Here is a 20,673-nt window from a genome sequence, read left to right as displayed (position 1 = left end):
CTACTATACATTTTTAATATTTTTATATTACATATAGTCAGCATTTGGATAATAAAATCTTGCCCAACATTTATCTTATTTCACTTTTTTTGGTCCTTGGTGCCACTAAAATCTCCATTAGGCTCACCAACACAACCTAAAGTCTTTTTAGTACACACGTGAGTTATTTTCTTCTTGGAGTTAACATATTCAAAGTTCTATTTTTATTTAATCTATTGTCCTTGTCACTTGACTCTGTTTAAAGAAGAAACTGTACTGGACGTAAATAGATATTCCCTCATGTTCTAAGGAAGACATCCTTTGCAGAACAGTGAAGACAAAAGAGGTGGGGCACAACTCAGGACACAAGAATCAGGTCGCAATTCTACAGGCTGGCAGCTGGCCAGGAAGAAATGCTTTCCAGGCTTTCGTTTTTGAAATGACCCCACCATCTGGTAGTCATTCCATCATCTCGCTGGCCACAGTAAGACTACATGATTATTTAGTTTCTTGCCACTACCACCCCTAACACCAAAAAAGATCCCGGGAGAATGTGTCATGCGTTTCTGTTTTCCCTCTTCTCTTCACACCTATTGAGTGGTTGGAATACCTTTACTTTACTGTGCTACACTTGCATGCCATTAGTCAAATAAGTAAATGTTATCAATGTGAATCTTTTACATTTTCAGAGAAAGAAAGAAATGGGGAATATTTTTAAATTTTGTCAGTTTTCTCCCATTAAAAGCATAAAGCTGAAAGGCAAATAACCAAACTGAATTAGTAGAAAAGTTTAAATATCTTACCTACATATGTGAATACAACTGCCTATATAGGAAACGGAAAATCCAAAACAGAAATACAATACTTAAGAAAACTACTCAAATGTTTTAATACATAAAGAACATATATTAGAAGTAAAATGAAAAAATAAATAAATAAAAAGGGAGGAGAAGAGAGGGTAGAACCGGGGGGGGAGGGGGGAGTGGGAAGTATCATTACATTCTTAAAACTGTATACATGGGGGTGGTCATTGTGGCGCAGCAGGTAGCCATCACCTGCAACAATGGCATCCCATATGGGTGCCAGTAAAAGTCCTAGTTGCTCTACTTCAGATCCATCTCCCTGCTAATGGCCTAGGAAAAGCAGAAGAAAATGGTCCAAGTATTAGGGTTCCTATCACTCATGTGGGTGACCCACATGAAGCACCTGGCTCCTGGCTCAAGGGTTGCAGACACTTGGGGAATGAACCAGTAGATGGAAGACCTCGCTCTCTCCCTCACTCTCTCTCTCTTCCTCTGTCTCTCCCTCTCTTTCAAATAAATAAATAAATCTTTTTAAAAAATGAAATTTATTCCCTTTAAGAAAGTTCATGAAAAATGCATATTATGAAAAAAGTATGCATGAAGATTTCAAAAATTTTGTATCAAAACAAGCTTATTTTTAATTCCATAAAAAAGTATTCGTTGCAGAATTCAAGTATTTTAATTACAAAATTTAAATTACAGTATTTAAATTGCAAAATCTAAAACAAGACTAAAAAAGGACATAATTCAGTCAGAGATCACTATCAATTCAGTGGCTGGGTATTTAGAAAGAATTTATAAATTTAAAAAAATTTTTAAGAATAAAGCACGTGGGGGCCGGCGCCATGACACAGTGGGTTGCCTGCGGCAATGGTTCTAGTCCCGGCTGCTCCACTTCCAGTACAGCTCTCTGCTATGGCCTGGGAAAGCAGTGGAAGATGGCCTGGGTCCTTGGGCTCCTGCACCCGAGTGGGAGGCCAGGAGAAGGCACCTGGCTCCTGGCATCAGCGCAGCTCCGGCCATTGCAGCCATTTGTGGAGTGAACCAATGGAAGGAAGACCTCTCTCTCTCTGTCTCTCCCTCTCACTGTCTGTAACTCTACCTCTCAAATAAAAAGAATAAAGCATGTGGTGCTGGCGCTATGGCGTAGCAGATAGAAGCACTGTCTGCAGTGCCGGCATCCCATATGAGCACTGGTTCGAGTCCCAGTTGCTCCACTTCCGATCCAGCTCTCTGCTACGGCATGGGAAAGCAGTAGAGGACGGCTTAAGTGCTTGGGCCACTGCACCCACATGGAAGACCATGAAGAAGATGCTGGCTCCTGGCTTCGGATCAGCCCAGCTCTGGTCATTGCGGCTAACTGGGGAGTGAACCAGCGGATGGAAGACCTCTCTCTCTCTTTCTCCTCTCTCTGTGTAACTCTGACTTTCAAATAAATAAATAAATCTTAAAAAAAAAAAAAGAAAAAGTAAAAGACTAAAGCTTGCTGGGGCAGGCACTTGACCCAGCAGCTGAGACACTAATGAGGACACCGACATGCCATACAGAAGTGCCTGGTTGGATTCCTGCCTCCACTTCCTGCCCAGCTTTCCTGCTACTGCACACCCTGGGAGATAGCATGTGGTGTCTCAAGTCACCATGGCTCCCTGTTACCTGCAAGGGAGGCCCCTACTGAGTTCCAGGCTCCTGGCTTTGGCGTGGCCAGGCCCAGCTATTGTAGGCATTTGGGAAATGAATCAGCAGATGCAAGATTTCTCTATTTCTCTTTCAAGCAAAATGAAGATAAATACAATTTTAAAAGAAGGTTTTTTACAAAAGAATAAGGTATGCTTTATTCAGTATTTATGTCCTAGAAAAATGCAGTCAAAAAATAATAAAATTGAGGCCAGCGCTGTGGGGCAGTGGGTTAACACCCTGGCCTGAAGCACCAGCATCCCATGTGGGCTCCAGTTCTAGTCCCAGCTGCTCCTCTTCCGATCCAGCTCTCTGCTATGGCCTGGGATAGCAGTGGAAGATGGCCCAAGTCCTTGGGCCTCTGCACTCACACGGGAGACCCGGGAGAAGCTCTTGGCTCCTGGCTTCGGATCGGCACATCTCCAGCCATTGCGGCCATCTGGAGAGTGAACCAGCGGAATGGAAGACCTCTCTGTCTCTACCTCTCTCTGTAACTCATCCAAATAATCACATATCTATTTGATGTGAAACTTTGTTCTCTTTTCTTATACCTAGAAAACATAAAGAAAATAATTTAGTGATAAAAACTTGTGCCTAAAGAAGAGAGAAGGCACACAGCAGCCTTCAAAAATGAGGAATGGTCACAACACAGTTCTGTAGGCTATAAAATAAATCTTTAAAAATAAATAAATAAATAATAAAGTTGACAAATTTACTAAAATACTCAGAACAATTTAAGGTTTTGGAGTCTTTTCTTGATCTTTATAGGCTTTTGCTTTAGGTACTCCTCAAGCAGAGAGCATCCAGGAAAGCCAAGCTGCTCCAGGGAGGCCTGCCTCCTCTGCTGCCTGCGCATATCCCAGTACGCAGTGGGGACTCGACCCTGATCTACCACCTGCACACCTTCCCTGGCTCACAGCCTCAGCTATCACTGCCATTCCAAGAAATGACTTCAGTGCCCAGGGGGCTAGTAAACTAGAGGACACTTCAAAAGACAAGGCGGAGCTGCTGTGACATCAGGAAGTGCGTGCTCTCATGGAACTATCTGGATCCTAAGGTCCTAGCTAAGAACCATCATATTCAAGTCTATCAGATAGCAGACATCCTTCTTTAAAAGTGTTTGATATACCGTAGGACACACTGGGACAGCACTGAAGGTGCATATGATCCCTCTAACACACAAGTATTCAGGAGGGAAAAAAAGTTCATCTTGAAAACAACTACGAAAATGGAGGTGAAAACCAGCGGGCGCTCAGTAACATGCACCAACTTCTCCCTCCTCTTGCAGCAGCAGCTGCCTCACGCAGCTATCTCGAGGACTGCTCACTTCCCCACTGAGCAACTCCTGATGGACCTCAAAGACGGCTCTACAGTTGTGTTGCTTCACACACACACATACACACACCTGCGCTCTTCAAATGGCTAAAAATTATAAAAATCTAAAAATTTTACTTGAAAGCCAACTTGGATTCCATTCTTTAAAGAATGATGCTGGAGGCCGGCGCCGCGGCTCACTAGGCTAATCCTCCGCCTTGCGGCACCGGCACACCGGGTTCTAGTCCTGGTCAGGGCGCTGGATTCTGTCCCAGCTGCCCCTCTTCCAGGCCAGCTCTCTGCTGTGGCCAGGGAGTGCAGTGGAGGATGGCCCAAGTCCTTGGGCCCTGCACCCCATGGGAGACCAGGAGAAGCACCTGGCTCCTGCCATCGGATCAGCGCGGTGTGCCAGCCGCAGCGTGCCGGCCGCGGCGGCCATTGGAGGGTGAACCAACGGCAAAAAGGAAGACCTTTCTCTCTGTCTCTCTCTCACACTATCCACTCTGCCTGTCCAAAAATAAAATAAAATTAAAAAAAAATGATGCTGGAAATGCTCAAATAAATGCAGCCAGGAAAGAATCCTAATGTACTTTAAAAACATTTTCCGAGATAATCATTCCCCAATTTCTCTTACTGAAATTCAAGGAAAGGTCAGAAATAAAAAGCCACTTTGAAAGCAGTGCTCCAATTACCCAGCAGGCTTCAGAAAAGAAGCCATAAGCTCTGTACAAAGGTTTATGGAGGGGAGATGCTCAGATAACCTTGACTGTCCTTTATAGGATGCAGACCTCCAGAAGAGCTGACTCCTTAGGCAATTTTCTCCTGCCAATGCAGCAGATAAGGAAAATCCCAAAGTCTTTGTTTCAGCATCTGGCTGAGATCAAGGTTAAGTTAAAAGTAACAAAACCAGAGACCTATGCACCCCTAGACCTCTAGTGTTATCTGCATTTTAGAACTTAACATATTGCAGGATTTTCGCCCTGTAGAAAAATGTCCCCTTCAATCTAAATTAAGCTGCTATTTTTCTCAATAAGAGAGAGCCCTTTTACAGTTGATTCAAATGTCTGAGAAATGTTCACTAAAATCTTAGGACAGTCCTAGAACAGAACTCTATTTCTGCCTAGGAGTAATCAAGTTCAACTGCTGTAAGATAAACAGTAATACAACTTCAGCAAATGTCAGTCAAAGTTAATCATTCAAACATCTCTTCACAGGTTGGCTTAAACCTGGCATTCCAAATTATGCAGCAATACCTAAGAATTAGCACGATTCTTGGTTGGGACATGGGCTGAAGTATTAATTTCCATAAGATTTTTTTAAAACACAGAAGAATTTTTAACACTTCATCATGGAATAAACAGATAGCAGAAAACATGCTTCTTAAGTGGCCAGAAAAAGAACTGAACTATTTTATCCATAAAGACGCCACTATTGAATGCAAAAATCAACCACAAAAACTAAACAAGCCTTTCCTATCTTCTTTTCCATTTCTGCCTCTCTGTAATAAAACAAAAAGGGAAAGCCAATCGGAAGAAATACAGCACTCACATTGGGGAAAAAAAATCAAATTCAGCTAAAAACAGCAGGTCTTATAAGAATCAGAGTTTGAGTGATATTCCCCTCTGTTATTAATCCACCAACTCACCTTATCACACTTCAAAGTTTGCAGTCAGTCTTGCTTTTGAAGTCCAACATGAGGTAATCTCTCAAACCTAAATAAAAATAATCATGAACTTTAGTGTATGAGTTGTTTTCAATTTTTGAAAAGCACAAAATTGTAGTTCGTATAAATAATGACAAAAGATCACTGCCATAAATCAAATTATAAAACTTTACTTCCAAAACCCTTTAATGCATAATTTCTTTATGTGCATTTCAATACATATTTAAATTTAAGTCAACCAACAACTGTTCCCCAGTAAACATCAGATTTTTAAACTGGATATTCAATCTTTAGGGAGACTGCTGTTCCAGGACCTATCCCTATCCCCTACCCATCCCGCCCCATAATCTGTTCAAGAAGTGTGGGGAGGACCCTAGGAGCCTGGATAAAGCCCCCACAAAGTGGCTGATGTGCTTGGTCCTTCGCCTGCCTCCAGAACCATTACTGCAAGGCAGTCCTCAACAGGGGGAGATTCTATCCACCCAGGAACTCTGCCAAGGTCTGCAGTCATTTCTGCTGTCACAGTTGGGAAGGGGATATGCTCTGGGCATCTAAGGGTAGAAGCCAGTGACACTGCAAAATAGCAACACTTGGGACAGCACCCAACAACAAGCAATTACCCAGCCCAAAACAAGAGCAGTGGTGAGACCCAGAAACCCTGTTCCAAAGCAACCAGACATTCTAATTAGACAGAAATCTCACTGATTCTCACACAGTCTACTTCAGAGAGCGAACAGGCTCCCATCACAGTCAAGAAGTGTTTTCCTATCAACACCAAGTTTCTTAAAGATCAAAGGCACATACCCATCAGTAATGATTTGGAGTATCTATATCTATTTCTAAAAATATTAAAATAAATCACACGGCACGTGTCCAGAGGAGCTTCCAAGAAATTAATTCCTTAACGTTTGCTGAGGTTAAACACTGTTTGACACTACAGTAATTGTCAAGCCTTGTTGCCAGTCATCTGAAATGGAGGCTGAGAAGATTAAGAATCACCGGAACTCAAGTTTCTCTCACAGCTACTTGAGGTTCCTGTTGAAGACAACAGACGAAGCTCCTCTTCTCAGCCTGTCACCCAGTGCCTTAGGATTCCCGTCTTTTATTCAGCCAAATACAAAGGCACTTCGAAAGGTGCTTGAACTACATTCAAAACCCGACTTGCCAAGGCCTATTATGTTCCTGCACTATGACCGGAGAGTACTCAAGAAAGTCCATGGGAAAACAGAATTCAAACTTTATTTTAGTGCAAAAATTTTTTTAAATTTATGCATAGATTTTTCATAATACAAATTTTCTATGAATGTTTTGAAGACTCTGAAGGAAGATATGTAGTTTCAGAATAAAACTACATGGGAAAGAAATCTGTCCATGATATTCTGAGAGTCAGACATCCCAGCCAACAAAACATGCAGCTTTTAGACGATGTGCCTACAGACTACACCCACAGAATGGGTGAAGAAATTTGTAATGTTCAAAATACATGCCTTGGGTTTTTTTTAATATTAATTAATGAGCTATAACTAGTTAATTAGTCAAAGAAGGCATGCCTGGCAGCTGATCTGCACTTGTAATCCTCTTAGGTACATGAATAAGCATGCAAATATTAAACTCAAGTAAAAGGATAGGAGTTATGAACACATTTAGATTGCATCAGAATGACTCTATTCTAATTGGGCAAGATTTCCATATGTGGCTAATTGGTTAATTCAAATTAAACTCTGTTTTCTCCTCTGAATCCTCGGTGGTATACAGCAACTGCCCAAATCAGACTCTATCACACACAACTACCCCGGGAAGCAAGAGGATCTAGGGCAGGAAATAGAGAGGCGCAGGCGGCGGAGGCAGGTCTCTAACCTGGAATTCCCACCCTCGCCTCTGGGACCTTCCCTGAAAGCTGTGCCTACAACAAATGGTGATGGAAAAATCAGCTGAGCCTACTGCCCCTTCAACAAGAGAAAGATGACAACCAGGGGGGAGAGCTCTCATCTAGAGCCCCAGCAATGACCCCGCCAAAGACGACTTCCTGATATCCACCCGGGGCTCCAAGACAGGAAGGCCCACAAGCACCACCGTTCCTAGATTTGAATGGGCCTTCAAATGAAAACTTAAAATTTCAAAACACTTCATTCTGCCCATGCGCCCCAGGCAGTGAAATATATTCTGTTCCAAAAAAAAAAAAAGGCTGCTCAATTTCCTGTCAAACAGGGAGAAGGCTGTCTACACCATGAGGGCACCCTGAAAACAACACAATGCAGAAAAAAGCTGTGTGTGGGCGTGTACTGAGTGCCATCTATCCACACCTCTGGGCTTCCAAAAGCTCTTTTCCTCCACCATTCACATCAGCGTAGCTGTTAAGAAGTCTGTCTCCCGCCCTGAGGTGGAGTTAGTCCCACCACAGAAAGGTATGGTGTGGGGCTCATGCATTGTCTTTAACCCATGATTCTCTGTGCCAAAGGAAAGCACAGGTTCCACCACACAGACAATTCTCACCTGCTGTTCTCATACACAGAAGGCAGCTCTGACCACAAGCCTTCTCCCCACTCCTCAGACAGGCTGCACAAATGTCTGGGTTAGGCCCAGTTTGTTCCTAATATGTTTCGTCCTAATCGCCTGAAGCTAACCATTCCCACACACAAACATGAGCTGACCAAATTATGATTTGGTCATAATTATACAGCATTCCATCCACCAATTTCCCCTAACCCTGCTTATACTTTCTGAAAAGTCTGAATTCTAAGCCATCAATCAGCCCAAGTACAGGAAGTAAACTAAAAGCCTACTGAAACATACTAAATACCGTGTAGACACAGTGTGGTGAGAAAAAGCTCACCAGTGAACCGTGAGGAATAGAATGCACAAAGTCACAATTAAATACAGCGCCATCACTGAATTGCAGAACAGCAAAGTGCCCGATTTTTGTAAACCACACATGCTATTCAAAGAAGCAGTTTGTCACAGAGGCAAAACACAGATGAAGGAAAGACATCATGAGCACAGAAAGAGCCTATTAGCAAGAGGAGCACAAATACTTTAAAGACATGGGGTGGGCGTTTGGATTAGTGGTTCACCCATCAGGATGCACAGGTCCCACAAAGAAGGGCCTGGGTGTGGGTCCCAGTTCCTGAGGCCCTCAGCTTCCTGCTAATGCAGATCTCAAGAGGGATCAGTAATGGCTCAAGCAACTGCACCCCTGCCACCCATGGCGGGAGACCTGTATTGAGTTCCCAGCTCCAAGCTTTGAGGCCACCAACCCAGCCTGCTGCAGGCATTTGGGTAGCAAACTGGCAGATGGGAGCATGCTCACTGGTGTGTATTTGCTGACTCTCTCTAATAAAAAATAAAAACCAGCGTACAGAAGAGCAATCAAGATTTAACAGGAAGCCACACTGGTAAGACAGCTGCAAGACAGGACAGTCCACAAAGGAAAATTTCTTTAACATCACCAACTTTTTTTAAGATTTACTTATTTGAAAGGCAGTGACAGGGAGAGATGTTCCATCTACTGGTACACTATCGAAATAGCTGTAACAACAGGGGCTGGGCAAGGCTGAAGCCAGGACTCTAGAACTCCATCTGGGTCTCCCGCATGGGTGGCAGGTGCTCAAATACCTGGGCCATCTTCCGCTGCTTCCCCAGGTGCATTAGCAGCAAGCTGGATCAGAAACGGACAGCCCGGACTTAAACAGGTGCTCTGAGATATGGGATACCAGCATCTCAGGCAGCAGCTTATCCTGCTGTGTCACAACAACACTGGCCCCAAGTCATCAATTCTGGCCACCTCGTTTAGCAAGAGGGGTTGTTTTATTTTATTTTAACAACCAAGTCAACTTTTCACCCGAATACTTGGGAGTAAACAGCAAATATGATGGATGGCTTGTTGCACCAAGTTTAGTGATTTCTATAGACAAAGGTATTCTTTCTTAAAATTAAAATAATGACTGTCAAAATCCAGAAATTAACACTAATGGTATCACCATCTGCTTCAGAGACCTTTCTTGAATTCCTCCCAGTATTGTGCATTTTAGTGAAAGTTCCAGTCCAGGATGTCCCATTGCACTTGGTTTTCATATGTCATTAGTCTACTTCAATCTGGAAGAACTCCTCAGATTTCCATGAATTTTCATAATGTTGACAATTCTGAAGATATCAGGCCAATTTTGTAAAATGTTCCTTAATTTTGGTTTGTCTAATGTTTCCTTAGGATTAGATTCAAGTTGCAAATTTCCAGTAGGAATATCATAGAACTAAATGTTCCTGTTACTACATGCTATAGGCAGTACACTATTTCTAAATTTTTCTCTGGTAATGTTCATTTGCATCACTTGATTCTGCTGGTGTAGGCCACAATTCCCCATACACAGTTAGTCCTTCTCCCGTTGTACTAAGTATTGTGCAGGGTGACATTTTAAAACTACAGAAATACCCTATTACTCAATGAACTTTCACCCAGACCTTTTAGTATCCATTGATACTTCTTGCCCAGATAAAATTATTCTTTGATGGCTGCCATAAAGAAACTTTTCTATTCCAATAATGCTTGCCATTTTAGAAGGAAAATGGCATTTAGAAACTGTGATCTGGGGGGCTGGCATTGTGGTGCTGTGGGTTAAGCCACCACCTGCCACAGCAGCATTCAACAGCACAGTACTGCTCTAAGTCCCAGCCGTTCTACTTCTGATCCATCTCCCAGCTACTGCACCTGGGAGAGCAGCAGGTGATGGCACAAGCACCTGGGCCCCTGCCACTCACGTGGGAGAGCCGGCTGGAGTTCCAGGCTGGCTTTGGCCTGTCTCAGCCCTGATTGTTGGGACCATTTAGGGAGTGAGTCCACAGATGTGAACCAGCAGATGGGAGTGCATTCTCTGCCCTCTTTCTCTCTTTGTCACTCTGCCTTTCAAATAAATAAAATACGACTTAAAAGAAAAAAAGAAATTCCTGCCTGCGTGTTCAATTCTAGTTTCCTGCTAATATGCACCCTTGAAGGCAGTAGGTAAATACTTGTGTCCCTGTCACCCATATGGAAGACCTGAATGGAGTTACAGGCTCCGGGTTTCGGTGAGCCCTAGCCCTAGTTGTTAATGGCATTTGGGGGGTGAGGCAGCAGACAGAAGATATCACTCACTAGCTTGCTCTCTCTGTTTGTCTTTCAAATAAAGTGAAAATAAATGAAAACTTTTTAAACTATGAAAAACTGTATTCTAACTGCATTTTTGGCTGAAATAGTGCCAGAGTCCATTAAAACTATTAATTAGCAACTCATGGCACCTGGAAAAGTCTCAGGCTTGGCTCTGCTGATTTTGTAAATTAAGTTCACCCTTTCTAACACTATCTTTAAACTGGTATTAAGTTCTGCCATTGCTAGTGGAATATAATCAAAATTTTAAGCCCAGCCCTTCCCTGTCTCCCTCTAACTAACTAAATAAATAAACCTGCTAAACCCCATCTTCCTCTTCTGTCAACCTTTTCTTTCCAAAAAAGGAAAATTCTAGACCCAAGCCACACAAAGAAATACCACAAAAGAAATAAAGGACATGTACATGATGATTCAAAAACTAAACTACAACAATTGCCAAAATACCATGTTGTATCCTAACATGACCCACAGTGTAGCAAGGTTAAGATATGTAAAATCATCCTCTGAACACAAAAAGCACATTTTTCTGGTCCCAAGAATAGTAGTTAATGATTTTAATGGACTTATGACAGTATTTCAACCAGAATGCAGTGTCACAAGGAAAAATAAATCATACTAGATAACAAAAGAAGGGACTGAACAAACACGCAGGACAAGGTTCTGTGGATTTTTTCCTAAAACTTTTTATACTTAATAAAAAGTCATCAGATGCTAATGAAATCAGCATCTGGCATTAGAAAGACAAGTTATCCTCAAGAATACATGAACAAAAACGACAAACCGAGCAGATTAACCCATAGGCACTTCTTTTTTTATTCTCCTGCATCAAGGTTAAACTATCAAAAACACAACTAGTAATTATCAACCAAAAATTATGGGAGAATATACCAGCTCCAAAAACAAAATTAAGATCTAGAAAAAAATGTATTACTTTGACCTTGAAAAAGGGAAAACCTTAAAACACACTGAAGAGTTTCTTCATAAATTCCTACCTAATGAATTTGGGTAAAAATCAATCTGGCTCTTTAAAAGGTCAATCCTCCAATGCTCACCTCACTTACTGTTGCTGAGGTAACTAACTACTGCGCAAGGCTTCATTTCTCAGCTTTAATAGGTTTGAGAACTCATGAAGACACAAAAAAGCATTCTTCTGAGAGAGGCACGTACCAGCGGTTCTCTGAGCTCCATTTGTTAAGATTATTTCTTAGTTCTCCTTTTACTGCAAGTCTAAGCATAAACTTTCTACACAGAGTCAGCAAATGAAGTGGCTACAAAAAGGCAGAAGTAGTGATAAAGAGAAGACAGTTCCGCTCCTGTAATCATTAAGTCCCTAACAATGTGTATACTAGAAGCTAAATGGATTTATTATCTTCATCATAAGGCTTTTCCCTGTCAGCAGAAGTCACCTTTAGCTATTCAGTTGCTCAAACCAAAAACCCTGGATTCATTTTCCAATCCTTCCTTAATATCCCTCCTTCCATTCCATCAAGAACTACAAATTCTACCTCCTGAAGACCACTCGGAATCTTTTCTTTCTCACCTCTATCCACTATCACTATCTTGGTCCAAGCCACTATTGTCTCTCAAATGGACAACAAATCTAGATTCCCCTGTAATCTACTTTCTACTCATCATTTTCCACAGAACAATCACAGTGTCTGTGTGTGTGCTTTGACTGACTGATCTGCGAGGCAGAGAGAGGCATTTCCCATCCACTGGTTTACTCCCCAGAAGCAGCAACAATCAGTGCTGGGCCAGGCTACAGTTAAGAACAAGGAACTCAATCCAGACCTCCCGCGTGCTTGGTAGGATCCCAGTTACAGGAGCCACCACTGCTGCTTCCCAAGCTCTACATTAGCCAGAGTTTGCATCAGGGATCAAACCCAGGCACTCTGACGGGGGACACAATGACGCCCTGATGACGTGCAAACTGCCCAGCACAGACTCACTTTTTAAAAGGTTAAACTACATGTTATTATTCCCCTTATCAAAGCCCTCCAATGGCTTCCTATGTCCTTAGATGTCAAGAAGGATATAAAGCTTTATCTTACTCATAAGCTAACAAGTTAGTCTGCCACAGTTAAACAGATGCTAGCAGAAGAGAAGAGACTTTTGGGTCAGAGAAACAAGACTTCATTACACTGCCAAAGTAGCTGCATTCTTTGGTGCCAGCACTCTATTCCCGCCAGGTGACAAAGGGAACCAGACGTGCTGTGTTACCGCACAGGGACTCTTAGCTTAATGAGCAGCAAGCCTGCCTGACCTTTCCCCTAGAAGGAGACATTGCCATTTTCCTACTCTTTACTTGGGAGGGAGACACTTTCTTCAAGGCTGTTCACTGAACAAACCAGCCCTGAAAACAGTCCAGGCTAAAGAGGGTCAATGTGGAAACACAAAAGGATATGGAGAACCGCCTCCCAACATCCAAATAAAAGCCTTAACGCCTCCCACACCATTTGCTCCTTTCTCCTCAGTTTTGTGGGAATCTCTGTCTCCCCACTCGACTGTGCTCCAACTCCACCAACCACCATGGTGTCCTCTAATAAGCCAAGCTCTTTCCTACCTCGGGGCCTTTGCCTAGGCCAGGGCTTTTGTCTGACATGTTCCTTACCCAGCTCAGACATCACTTTCTCAGAAAAACTTTTCACGGGTCAATCAATCTATGTAAGACTCTAGCCTCAGTCCGTCACTCACTCATTCATGTAATAAACATTGAATGATCTCCTAACTATATACCTACAATTTTACTGTTAAGTAAGTGCTCATTTACTCATTTCCTCGTCTTCCTGGAGGATAGACCCTGTCTTTTCATCCATTCCCAAAAGCTTAGAGTTTCAAATTGTGCCCTCAATAAAATTGTTGACTGAATGAATATAATTGTAATACCAAAGATCAAAATATTTTCAGGTCAGTATGGGAACTGCAGCATGGCACTGCATAAAAAGCGTGGGCTTAGGAGTTAGACGTCCTAAATCTGAACCCCAGACATAGTGGTCTCCAAGCCATTCTACAAGCTCTTGGGAAAATCGTTGCCCTGGTGACTCACAAGATTATTGTGGAGCCCAAATAAGAGAATTTAAATGGAAGCCCTTGCAATATTAAATATCATCCAAAACCTATAACAGATTGATAGCTAATCTCTTCAGATATTCATTCAACAAGGACACAAGAGCCCACACTAGGAGGCTGGCCCTGTCAAAGAAACTTAAAATAAAAATTCATGACTTAAAATGAAATTAGAAAACAGTCCATTCTTCAAACACCTCAAGGGAAAGAACACTTTCTCTGTTCTAAATAGCATTCAAAAAGGCTTCAAAACATTTCAAATAAAAGGTGAGTTGCTTTTACCTGCTTCTGATCCTAGAATATTCAAAGAATGCTTTGTCATTATATATATATATTTTTTTTTCTTTCTTTCTTTCTTTCTTTTTTTTTGGACAGGCAGAGTGGACAGAGAGAGAGAGACAGAGAGAAAGGTCTTCCTTTTGCCATTGGTTCACCCTCCAATGGCCGCTGCGGCCAGCGTATCGCACTGATCTAAAGCCAGGAGCCAGGTGCTTTTCCTGGTCTCCCATGCGGGTGCAGGGCCCGAAGACCTGGGCCATCCTCCACTGCACTCCCAGGCCATAGCAGAGAGCTGGCCTGGAAGAGGGGCAACCGGGACAGAATCAGGTGCCCTGACCGGGCTAGAACCCAGTGTGCCGGCGCCGCAGGCGGAGGATTAGCCTAGTGAGCCGCCGCGCCGGCCTGTCATTATATATTTTAAAACAATTCACTCAAATGTAAATTTAGAAAACTTTAAGACTACAACCAGGGCCAGTGCTGCGGCACACAGGGTTAAAGCCGCTGCCTGCAGTGCTGGCATCCCATATAGACACCGGTTCAAGTCCCAGCTGCTCCATTTCCGATCCAGCTCTTTGCTATGGCCTGGGAAAGCAGTAGAACATGGCCCAGGTTCTTGGGTCCCTGCACGCATGTGGGAGACCCAGAAGAAGCTCCTGGCTCCTGGTTTCAGATCAGCTCAGCTTTGGCTGTTGTGGCCATTTGGGGAGTGAATGTGTGGTTGGAAGACCTCTCTCTCTCTCTTTCTCTCTCTCTCTTTTACCTTTCTCCATAACTCTTTCAAATAAATAAATCTTTAAAAAAAAAAAAAAGACTACAGCTGCAAGGGCCAGCCCCGTGGTGTAATGGGTTAAGCTGCAGCCTGTGATGATGCCATGGATGTCAGTTGCAGGCAGCTGCTCCACTTCAGACCCAGTTCCCTTCTACTACACTTGAGAAAGCAGAGGAAGAAGGCCCAAATCCTCGGGCCCCTGCACCCATGTGGGAAGCTTGGATGAAGCTCCTGGCTCCTGACTTCAGCCTGGCCCAGCCGCAGCCATTACAGCCATTTGAGGAGTGAATCAGCAGTTAAAAGCACTCTCTCTAATTCTGCCTTTCAAATAAATATTTTAAAAAAAAATTACAGCTGTACTCCTGAAAGCAATATGCAAACAGAAATTTTTTAGCCTTCTGGCAAGTAATGAATTGATTAATTTTGTGTCCTTATTGTAAATGAAACCAAAATGTGGTCTCGTGTGTGTGTGTGTGTGTGTGTGTGTGCGCGCGCGCGCTTCACTCTAGGTTATAAAGAGCAGCTTGAGAGATGAGCACCAGGTGGCCAACAGCAGGAAATACAGCAAGACAGGGAACTGAGAGCAGACGCACAGCCACCAGCGGGCAAGCACAGCATCCACGTGCTGCAGAACAAGCCGTGTGGCCGGCTTGAGTGCACCAAACTCACCTTCTGGAACCTGAGTAAGATCATGCGGCATTTCACTCAAAGGCACACTGCTTCTGCCACAAGTAATGACGATGAAATACAAGCCGACAGAAACAACCGACTAGGCAACATTCATTTTTAAAAATGGGATGTACAAAACAGAATGGTTAAGATTCCTTTTCAAACTAAATATATAAATATAAACAACTAATAGCAGGTACACCAGGCTAGCAAAAAGGAAGAGTAAAATAGACAGTGCCTCTATAAATGATTTAAAAATATCAAATTGAGGGAGAGAAGTGCAGGGGAACTCTGGGATGGACGCCACCGACTCACAGTGTGCGTGTGACAAACACTAATAGAGGCATGTGTTTGCATATATATTTATATTCAGCATCTTTCCATCACACGTGTGAGGGTCGCTCTAGATAAGCCTTATCAACATTATTTTTAAGATGGCCACCTATTCCAAATTTGGGGACACAGGAGGTACATAGCAGCAGTGCTCATACTCACTCCTCATTATCCACACATACTTTTACAATAGTCAGGACAAAGAAAAACTAGGCCATCTGCCAGCGTCCACCTTGGTATTCATGTAAATAGCCAAGTGTCTAAATCCATCTTCCAATTAAGCAGTTTCCCTTACACTTACAAAGAACAGTGATCGATCCCATTCGAGTACCTGGAGTCCACTAGGCACACAATATCCCATACCTTATATAACCAAATATACATTATTATCTTCACTTTATAAACGGGGATAAGCAAGAGTCAGTGAAGTTTTAAGCCTTGTCCAAGACCAAGATGTGATGGAACTGGACTTATATCCAAGATGATCCTAATCCAATATTTTTGCGATTTTTATACAAAGCTACATTGCATTTCAGTGGTAACAGCTAATATTCTCTGTGATCCCTGCACAATAGGAATGAACAAGCTTTATTCTTTTTTTCATCGAATCCCCTTAACACCCCTGCAAGGTGATTATTACTATACTTGTCTTTCATCTGTGAGAACCGACTCTGAATAGTTAAGGTAACTTGGCCAAGCTCACACAGCGAATTTAATAATAAGACCAAGCAGGAATCCAGGCCCAAGTCTGTCTGATGCAAAGCTTATGCAGCTTCCATCTTATACTATCTAAAAGAATTATAATTTAGGCATTATTTATAAATTACTAGTTTACAGCTCACAATGCTACCTGAAAAGGCTTATAGCGAGCTATGTTGAAATATGTATCTTACAAATACTTCTCAAAAAAACTGGAAAATTTACAGTTAAAAAACTGATGACATGAGTGATAGAAATTAAAAAATTACCAGTGAACCTATTTTTCTAGTTTCTTCTATTGTAACTTACCATGTTTATTTTTCTTAGAAATCACTTGACATTTTATATCCTTAGTTATGTGTATTTGCCTTAATTAAATATAACTTTCATTAGAAATATTGGGTCAGAAGATGTTTAACCTCTCAGTTAAGACACCCACATCCCACACTGGAGTACCTAGCTTCAAGTCCCAGGTTCAGCTTCTTACTCCTGCTTCCTGCCAATGCAGGCCCTTGAGGGGAGTAGTGATGGCTCAAGTCACCAGACACAAGCCGCCCACATGGGTCACATGGTTTACACTCTGAACTCCTAATTTCTAGTTCCAGACATTTGGGTCTTTGGGTCTAGGTCTCTCTCCACGTTCCCTGCCCTCCTCCACGCCCACAAATAAGAATTTTAAAAATATATATTGGGTCAAATATGAGCACACTAATTAAGGAAAGTTTATGAAGAAAAATCTTTAAAAATTCACACAAAAATATTAAATTTGGGGTCAGTACTGTGGCACAGTGGGTTAAAGCCCCAGCCTGCAGGGCCAGGATCCCATATGGGCAGCCCCGGTTCAAGTCCTGGCTACTCTACTTCTGATCCAGCTCTCTGAGATGGCCTGGGAAAGCAGTAGAAAATGGCCCATGTCCTTGGCCCCTGCACCAGTGTGGGAGACCTGGAAAAAGCTCCTGGCTCCTGGCTTCAGATCAGCTCAGCTCTGGCCATTGAGGCCATTCTAAGGAGTGAACCAGTGGATGGAAGACTTCTCTCTCGCTCGCTCACTCACTCTCTACCTCTTCTATGTAACTCTTTCAAATAAAGAAATCTTTTTTTAAAAAAAAGTTAAATTTTATTAGGGTTTTTTTTTTTTTTTTGCTGTTTCTGGAACCCATTGAAACTAAATTTTTAATGTAAAACATGAAACAAGTTTAACATGATATCAGAGTTGAACAGGTGAACAACAAAGCAAAATATGCCATACAATTAAATAATGCAAATGTTAGATAACACCAGGGAAAAATAAATAGCTTTTTAAAATTATACTTTTTGAGGCCAGAGTTGTGGCGTAGCAGATTAAAACCACCGTTGGCAACACCAGTATCCCTTATGGGGGCTGGTTCAAGTGCCAGCTGCTCCACTGCTAATGTGCCTGGGAAAAGCAGCAGAGGATGGCCCATGCGCTTGGGTTCTTGCCACCCACATGGGAGACCTGAAAGAAGCTCCTGGTTCCTGGCTTTGGCCTGCCTCAGTCTTGGCTGTTGTAGCCATATGGGCAGTGAAGCAGAAGATGGAAGATCTCTCCTTCTCTTTCTCTCTTTAACTGCACCTTTCAAATAAATAAACTAAATCTTTGAAAAAAATTATACTTTTCCTCAAAAAACTGGGACAGGAAGGTGTTATACTATTCCCTGTCCTTCCAGTCTGTTTGAAATATTCAAAAATTACAAACGTTAATAATGTTTGCTGCAACACTTATTCCTCTAAGTACAGCTGTACAGTGAAAGACACAACCTAAACATCCCTCCACTCCAGTGACATCTGCCTGACCACGGAAGCCACTGTTGACATCAGTATCAAATGTCCCCTAATATTAAATTTGGTGTTTTGGGAAGCATGAACTCAGAAAAAAAAACAAAAGAAAATCAAAGGCTTTTTATGTAATAAAGCCAAAATGCTCAGAAGTCTCCTGGGATGTTTTGTGTGTGCCCTCAATCATTTTTAAAATGAAAAATAGGTAGATTTACCTCTTGAAATGACATGCTTCCAGAATGGACAGCTATAATATCCCAGAAAAAACACACAGGTTCTCAGGACAGCTTGCAGAAGGTACCACTGACTCTACATACAAGAAGAACCACTCTGGGCATAAAGATGATAATAAAGGTATGCTAGTGGCAACCTCAAGGCTTGAAGAAGTAACAAACCTTTAAAAAGTGAGTTTTGGGGGAGCCAACCTTGTAGTGTATTAGACTACACTTCCACTTGTAGCACTGGCATCCTATGTAGGCGCCAGTTCATGTCCTGGCTGGTCCTCTTCCCATCCAGCTCTCTGCTATGGCCTGGGAAAGCAGTAGAAGATGGCCAGAGTCCTTGGGCCCCTGCACCCGCATGCAAGACATGGAAGAGGCTCCTGGCTTCAGATTGGCTCAGCTCCAGCTGTTGTGGCCGTTTGGGGAGTGAGCCAGCAGACAGAAGACCCCTCTCTCTCTCTCTCCCTCTCTCTCTTCTCTCTCTGTCCCTGTGTGTGTGTCTACCTCTCTCTGTAACTCTTTCCAATACATCTTTGTTTTTAACTCTCTTCTCAAAGAATCAAAATCCACATTTGTGTGGTGCTTCTGACTACATGGGCAAGAGGCATCAAGTGTAAACTGCTGTCACACACGGAAAACAGAGGGGATGGACAATGCAATCAGATCACCAATTGCCATCTTCCCTAGAATTTAAGAAACGGTTACTGACAAAACAAAACCAGAAAAGCAGAAGTTCACAGCTGCAGCAGGACCTGAAGAAACATAAAGGAACATGTCGGGGGCATTAGACTTAAATGATAAGGGTGCTCAGCTTGGTAACAGTACTATTAAAATTTCCTGAAAAATATTTAAAAGGTAAGTTTGATGGTGCAAAAGAATTTTGAAATCTGCATACAAGGAGCCTCCAGAAAGTTCATTAAATATGTGCATTATGAAAAAACTGCATGGATTTCAAAAATTTCTTGCAGCAAAATAAACCTGTTTTTTAATTCTACTTTTCCATAGTTTTGAAGTATCTTCACATTTCCTTATTCCCAAAAAAAGAGTGCTATAATTGCTAAAGCCTCGATTAAAACTGACACCCACCTGTAACCTCATAGCCACACAAGTTTGATCTTAATTCAGGGACAAACATTCACTTAAGACCAAGTATTTACTTCAAGCATTTCTTGAACACGTATTAAGACATAAGGCTCTGGGGAAAAACAAAGACATTGACTTCCATTCCTGGCTCATGGGGAAGGAGAGTGAAGACAGTGATGACACAAATCAAATATTTCCTCAAGGATGGCAGAAGAACATAAAGATTCCAGGATCAACTCAGTGGGTTCAAGGAAGAACAAGGAGCAAGTTCCCTGTGCATGAAGAAGTGAACAGAGGAAAGGTAAATTGGGTGAGCAAACCTAAAGACAGAAAAGGCTGTAGTGCACATCACATCATGAGGTCTGAGTAAACCAATGTAAAACACGCACACACGTTTTAAATACCGAGCCATGCAAAGAAACATTTCAACTTTAAAAGTGATGTGAAAACTTTCCAATGAGAGTCACAGACATAAACTGGTGAGGGAGGCAGTGCCGGTCTGCCTCGGCCTTACCATCCATCCAACACCTGGCATCTAGCTTTGGTCACATCCACCAGAAAGCCAGCGAGCCAGATGCTGATGTCAGCATCATTTAGGACCAGTCGTCCTGTGATGAGAGATGCTCATCAATCGCAGCATCACAAAAGCTGCACAAGGAATGCCATTTGGAGTTACTGCTGATCTGTGAATAATCAATTTTAAATAGAGGGCAACATATAGGTGCAACCTGGAGGACTAGCAAATGTATCAGGCAGTTGCAGTATAAATGAGAATAGGGGCATTTAAAGTTCATAGAAAATGTAATCAAAAGATAAACCTATTTCAGTGCAAAAAGAGGTGTTTGAAACCCATGCAGTTTTTTCATAATACACATTAACCTGAATTTTATGATGAACTCTGGTACTGACTAATGCAAAAGAAAATAGTACAACTCTTAATTTTTTATTTATTTGAAATGGAGGGAGGCAGGGAGACAAGGAAGGAGAGAGAGACAGAGAATTTCATCTGCTAATTAATTCCCCAAATGTCCCCAACAGCCAGGGCTAGGCAAGGCCAAAGTCAGAAACCAGGAACTACATCCGGGACCTCCCATATCGGGGGCAGGGACCCAAGTACTCCCCAGGGTGTGTATTGGATTAGATGTAGAGAAGATCCTAGGCATTCTAATATGGGACATGGGCATCCC

At 42.4% G+C, this 20,673-nt stretch overlaps 1 protein-coding gene across 34 annotated transcripts in view; it reads right to left on the bottom strand.

Annotated features, from left to right (window-relative positions):
* SIPA1L1 (signal induced proliferation associated 1 like 1) overlaps positions 1-20,673 on the bottom strand; it is a 437,830-nt gene that overhangs the window by 320,521 nt on the left and 96,636 nt on the right. For all 34 annotated transcript variants that reach the window (XM_089322259.1, XM_051826282.3, XM_089322258.1 and 31 more), the window contains one exon: positions 5,416-5,482. The gene's annotated coding sequence lies outside the window, so the exon portion shown is untranslated. The remainder of the gene's footprint in view (positions 1-5,415; positions 5,483-20,673) is intronic.

This window comes from Oryctolagus cuniculus, chromosome 20 (genome assembly GCF_051225735.1).
Source record: "Oryctolagus cuniculus isolate XC-2025 breed Fujian yellow rabbit chromosome 20, ASM5122573v1, whole genome shotgun sequence".
NCBI classification, from domain to species: domain Eukaryota; kingdom Metazoa; phylum Chordata; class Mammalia; order Lagomorpha; family Leporidae; genus Oryctolagus; species Oryctolagus cuniculus.
This window is presented reverse-complemented; position numbering and strand designations above follow the sequence as displayed.